This window comes from Mchenga conophoros, linkage group LG17 (assembly GCF_057382185.1).
Source record: "Mchenga conophoros isolate Kocher_MC1m ecotype Shallow Benthic linkage group LG17, M_conophoros_male_GT1.1, whole genome shotgun sequence".
In the NCBI taxonomy this organism is placed as follows: domain Eukaryota; kingdom Metazoa; phylum Chordata; class Actinopteri; order Cichliformes; family Cichlidae; genus Mchenga; species Mchenga conophoros.
Genome location: NC_140542.1, coordinates 24,968,879 through 24,974,878, shown reverse-complemented (window position 1 = coordinate 24,974,878; position 6,000 = coordinate 24,968,879). Strand labels below are relative to the sequence as shown.

At 42.5% G+C, this 6,000-nt stretch overlaps 1 protein-coding gene across 2 annotated transcripts in view; it reads left to right on the top strand.

Annotated features, from left to right (window-relative positions):
- Window positions 1–703: 703 nt before the first annotated feature.
- The window catches only part of syt1a (synaptotagmin Ia), a 224,202-nt gene continuing 218,905 nt past the window's right edge, over window positions 704–6,000 (top strand). The window contains exon 1 of one of the 2 annotated variants that reach the window (XM_085252899.1): window positions 704–906. The gene's annotated coding sequence lies outside the window, so the exon portion shown is untranslated. The remainder of the gene's footprint in view (window positions 907–6,000) is intronic. The other variant, XM_085252901.1, reaches the window with a different exon arrangement.

Genomic DNA, 6,000 nt, shown 5'->3' with positions numbered 1-6,000 from the left:
TAAAAGATCGGTCTAATCTTACCTCTTCATTGCTTTTGAGGTTGGATTGACAACATGTTCAATCACTCTAATGAAAGATTGTCCTTGCAGGTGTTTGTGTGGCTCTTCTCCTGAAAGGCTCAGCCTTCCTCTGGGGAAATCATCCTCCTTTCAAGTTCTTGTTGGATGTGTGTATTTGTGTGTGCGTTTGCTCATGTGCAAGGGCAGGTCATGACTTACTGTGTACTGACAAACACACGCATACACATAGTCTCCCAACATTCCCAAGATCCTAGGGGAGTCTTTTTCTTTTCTTTTCTTTCTTTTTTTAAGTGACCTTGGAGGTGACATATGCCCCGAATGGTGAAAAACACAGACAAGACATGTTAATATGTGTTGAAAGGGTCAGCTAAGGTTACGCAGCATTGCCCACCATACTTGACGTCTTCCCAACACCCAACCAATCACAGTCAAGGACTCAGTGATGCAGTGTCCTTCTTACTGGAGGGATTCCTAGGAACCACCGTGTGATGATGCTGGCTTAAACAGCCCAGAGTCTCTCCTGTCTTCTCACACCTCCTCCCACCCTCCGCTCTCTGCCCCAGGCTTTTTCTCCAAGCCGTGAATTAAGTGCATCTGCCTGTTGTGTTTGAACAGAAGACATTCTAGCGCCATCCACACTGCTCCCACAAGACTGGCTATGTAGACGGCAGACGGAGTCATCATCCAGCCCTCTTTCTCTCCTCTCAGCTAGGCTCCACCTCTCACTTTCCCTCTCTCCCTCTTCTTCTCTTCCAGCATCACACTCACACAAACACACACACAGCACACACACTTTTTCTTCAAGACCTCCTACTCCTACTACAGATGAGCGCCTCCTCGACAGGGCGAGCAGATTTGGAGCTGAAGGTGTGTTGTTGTTGCCAGGTAAGAGAGCACGTTTCTGCTTTGGGCTACCTCAGAAGTTGAAAAGAATCGGGGCGTCTCTTGTTTGTTTTGTAGTGTCTTCTCATAGTGGGGTGGATGTGTGTGATGTATCTGTTTCTAGGTGACATAATCAGGAAGGGTGGGTGTTTTAAGGGTGTCACAGGGGAAGTACACTTCACTCCCAAGCCTTCTTATTAACACAGTTTTTGGCGCGTCTTTCGTTGCCATGTGCACTGAAAGGCTTTTTGTGCTTGCTCGGAAACTGCTGTAGGTGCAGGGTGGAGTGCAGCTAGTGATAGCAACATATAGAACACGTCTTTTGTTGCGAGGGGAGACCACAGCGTGGATGTGTGGGCAGATGGAGAGGAGAGGAAAGGAGGGGAGGGGAATGGAGACGGAAGATGAGCAGCTGCTTTCATCCCATGGAAGCTAATCCCTCCGTTTGTTCACCTCGCTCCATCAGATAAAATAGGCAGGCTGCAGCCCTGGTGCCCTATCATTAATTTTTTTTACTTCACTATTCTCCATCTTTGAGTCATGATAGATTTATTTTGAGCAGAAATAAAGACAGGCAGGGTATTGATTCAGAAATGAGCTGTAATGCCATTTGAATATGGAACAAGACAAGCGCTTCAACTTGACTTTTCGAATACTTCGATTTGGTCCTGACTACACTTCCTGCTGATAATTTATCCTATAAACTTGTGGCAATAAATAGCTGTTTAAAGTTGCAGTCTTTTTAGCTTAAGAGTCTATTTAGTGAACAGATACAATTTGAAAATGTCGTTCCAGTTCCTCGCCGATATTGTCCTTATCTGGTATCATTATTAGTGGGAACCCCCGTTGCTGTAAAGAAGGCTTATCACCTCCCACGGGTTTACTGATAGAGTGCCGATTGGCTACCGCACAGTGCACATGTAATGGACGGCTGCTGTCGCTCAGCAAACATGTCAACCATATCCATGGTGATTGTTAGCGCGCCTTCGCTGACAAGTCATTAAAAAAGAAGTGGCCTGTCACCTCTTGCCTGCTCCCAGATTACCTAATATCTCAGGGGGCATAATCAGCCAGAGGCATGGGAGAGGAAGAAGAGGGAGAGAGAAGAGGGGTTGCTCAGCTGTTGCTGTTTAGCTGTACTGGTTTGGACATATACACTAGGTAGCTCCCGTGTGTCAAACTGTTACCAGGTGACGGGAAAAGCGCGAGGGAAACAGCACTCTTTGCTTTTCTCACCTAAATCTAAATGACCTCTGATCTAATTCCCCAAGGCAGAACCTATGTTTACATACTCTCAGGGAGCTTCTGCAGATGCTCCATTTCATAATTACTAACTGAATCAGACAGGCTGAAGCCATGCACTAATGGATGCTGTGTGGACTGATAGCTCAGGGTAGCTTTTTTTGCAAAACCTTGGCCTTTAAGAATCTGGAGCCAAAACTTTTTGGAAGCGCTGCCATATGAATCACAACCAGGGTATAGTCATGAATTCGTCTCCTTTTGGCTTTAAATACTTTGTCTGTCTTCCAATCACGTATACAGCAAGAAAGAGAGGGCAGGGGTGGATATTGACTCAGAATCTAATCAAGTGGCCAGTTATCTGTTGCCTGAGGCGTTGTCATGTTTTATCAGGCTTGTTAAGGGGCTATTAATGAGAAGTACAGACCCAAAGTCCCAAGCCTGATGTCCAAGCAGCTCTAACCTTTTGTCTTGGCTGAGTTATCTGGAGTGAACTTTTCAAAAGCCAGAAACTGTCAGGATGGAAGGGCATCTGCCAGCATTACTTTGCACGTGGACAGTGGCTCTCACTCATAAGGTTATTAGAAGTGGTATGGAAAGGAAGTAGAGCCACGAGGACAGTACGGTGAAGCTATTTGTTTGTTTATGTTTGGAACAACACAAAATGGAAAATATCACTTAGGATTTGACCTTGTGTGGCCATTTGGTTTGGGTGCCTATGAACTGGGATGTGCACAGAACAGTAACAGTGTCACCACAGAGACTGAGTCATGCTGGTGGATGCCTCATAAGTAGTGTTCCCACTCTCCAAGGACATCCCTATAATCATCCTTTGATCACATTCATCACCATCACTGATACCAGATATCTTAGGGGAAAGAAGTCTGGTAATGTATTGCACTTTTTTTACATTCTTTGGAGCTGATTATTGATTGACTATTCATCGCAATCTAGTCCCATCTCCTTTACAGTGCCCCTGCTACAAAACTGATAAAACAGTTGTATATTGGTTCTTATTTAAGATGATGGATAATGACGTTCAACAGTTCTTAGCATATTCAGCCTGAGAGAAATCAGTCTACGAATTTTAACAAAGTTCACCCTACTTCTGCCATCAGTATAAAACCCAACAAACACACAGTTTTCTGCAGCATTTGTTCTCTTCGTGAAACTAAAGTGCAAAGCACCACCTGTTAGTATCACAGTGTGGCATCACTGTTCAAAATATTTTTTTTCTCTGTTGCTTTGCAAATTAACCATGTTTTCAGTTCATGCATATTAATGGTAACTTCCTGCTTCAAATTTATGGAAGCCTGTTTCTTCAACAGATTGTCAGGCAGGTTGGTTGTTATTTGATTTTTGTGCTGTAGACAAGAGATAGGACTTTATGGTATAGAGCAGCGGTGAGCAGTTAAATTGAGAAACTGGGACTGTTGTGGATGGCCACAACAATAAGATGATAAACACTGAGCAGAACTGAATCCATCACACCTGCTAAGAGACTTCCTTTGTGCCATCATGCATACGTTACTCGAGTGTTTTCCACTATATTGGACGTGATGCAACCACTAATTGTGAGGGAAAAACATGTATTTCCTGAATAGTTGAGGAATGTTTCCTGGAGGTTTCTGAATTTGGTTGCAGAGAGGATGCTAGACCAAAACCTTCCTTCTTCCTTGTTTTGGTTGCTATAGCAGATTGGCGCAGTCGTCTGTAGTTTGAATGGAAGGTGCCGACTTATCTCAAAGTTAAAGTCAAAGATGTGCCACAGCATTGCAACCAACATGTTTTTAAGTGCAACTTTTACTTTGAAGGCAACAGGTCTTTGTGTCCATTTTGTTTCCTACTTTTCAGTTTCACTAGCAATAGGAATTTGCAGACGAATTGGTATGTTCTTTTCAAACTATGCAACAATCTGCTAGTGACCAAAGCTATCATGGATGTTTTTGCCAACCAATCAGTGAAAACACATTTTTCTCTAGCGGCCTGTGGTTGCCAGGGGGTCACAGACCAGTCTCTAGACCTGTGTGACTGTGCAGTTGATCAACTTTACAGCGACTGCCATCAATCTGTTGTAACCACTATCCTGTGTGACTGTGGAGTGCTTGCTCATTTATTTGATCCTGGTTTGTCAGATATCCCAAATGGCGTAGAAGTTAAATCCACCTGGTTAGAGGTCAAGTGCCCACAAAACCACAATGTGTGAGCAGTGCAGCATCACCCCCACAAGATGGACTGAGGCAGACTTAGACTGCTTTCGTCTCTTCAGCGACAAAGTGACTTTACAAAACGGTGTGTAGTTTGAAGTATTGTGACCTTGCAACACTATACATAGGTGTTTGCTGCTATTTCACCACAATCTGCTGATAATTTTAGGTACCTGCTGGTGTAAAAGTCTGTTAAAATGATAATTTATTGCACATTTAGCAGTTCATGACAAAGCAATGCTTTTCAATGGTTTTCTTTTTTGCTGCATTTTTCAGCACCAATATTTCCCTGCAGGCGTTCAAGCCAAAACAAGTCGGATTTAAATCAAAGCGGTAAAGCAGTGTTTTAGTTTGAGTGAACCTGATGGAGACAAATCAGGACGTCACATCTAAGTGTTAAACGCTTGAGTTATCCTGTAAGTTCATCAACATCAGCTCCCTGAGTTTGTCACTTTACAAGATGTTTTTCGAATACAACCCTGAATTGTGTTGTGTGGAAAGTAATGAGAGACGAAAGGTCATTGTCATAGTTTCTCTTGCTTGCCTAACTGGTATCAGCATCGCTGTAAAGACCTGACACTAATAGGCTAATTAGCTTGGTCTTAAGTCCTCATTTGAAGCTCTGTGTTTGACAGAGTGTAGAGGACTCAGGACTGCTTGATCTCTGTGGACCCACCGAGATAAGACTCAGATTACAGGATCAATCCACACACGGTCTCACAAACACACACATACTCATACACATTTTATTGACAGAGCTAAACAGACTCATATGTATGCTTAAAAACACAATCCAGTTACAATCCGTAGCATCAACATTGTGCTTAAAAAGCACACACAGACTTAACTACATGATGTTTCAAGCTGTACTATATGAGAATCTTTTGGCTCTTTTGAGTTGTGCCAATTTTAGCCATCACAATTTTAAGCCCTGCGTCATCATGACCATCAGCCACCAGCTCTAATTTATGTGTCTGCTGTCCATGTGAACCCTCACAGCTAGGTGCTTCCTAAATACTGGAACTTTGTTTTGTGGTACAATGACACACTTAAACAAGAATCACAAGAGATCTTCTTCTCTCTGTCATAAAGTAGATTTTTTTATAACTTGTTGCTGATTTAATAGTGTATGTCACATGGTGTAAAGCTGCTAAATTACCTACCATAAATGAATACCTACTTTCCTTCCAAAAGAAAGCTAGTAAAGCTCTTCTCACTTGTGCGTAATCTAGAGCAATGCCTCCAATCTTCTATCCAGCTGTATCTGGCATTTAAATTTATAATAATCAACTGCAACACAGTCAAGACAATTGGAACTGAATTGCAGTAAATCAGAAAGGATGAACACCACAGCCTGAATAGTGTCTAATGAAGCCAGTTTGAAAAAAAGGTCTGTTTTGGATATTGCTGCCTCAGTTTGCAGAATGCGCTTAATTAAATACACTAAGTGAATGACTTCGGGGGAAGCTGAAATGCACTGTCACAATGACTTCATTCAGTTTTGTTTCACCAAGGAAAACCTTGGGTAAATACAATAAATTAAACTAATTTAAAAAAATTACAGGATCTCTGTCAGGTTTGTTTGCGCCAGAGTGTGACGAGGCTCACTGGGTCTTTGACTATGATTTGCATTGTTTCACATTTCTGTTTT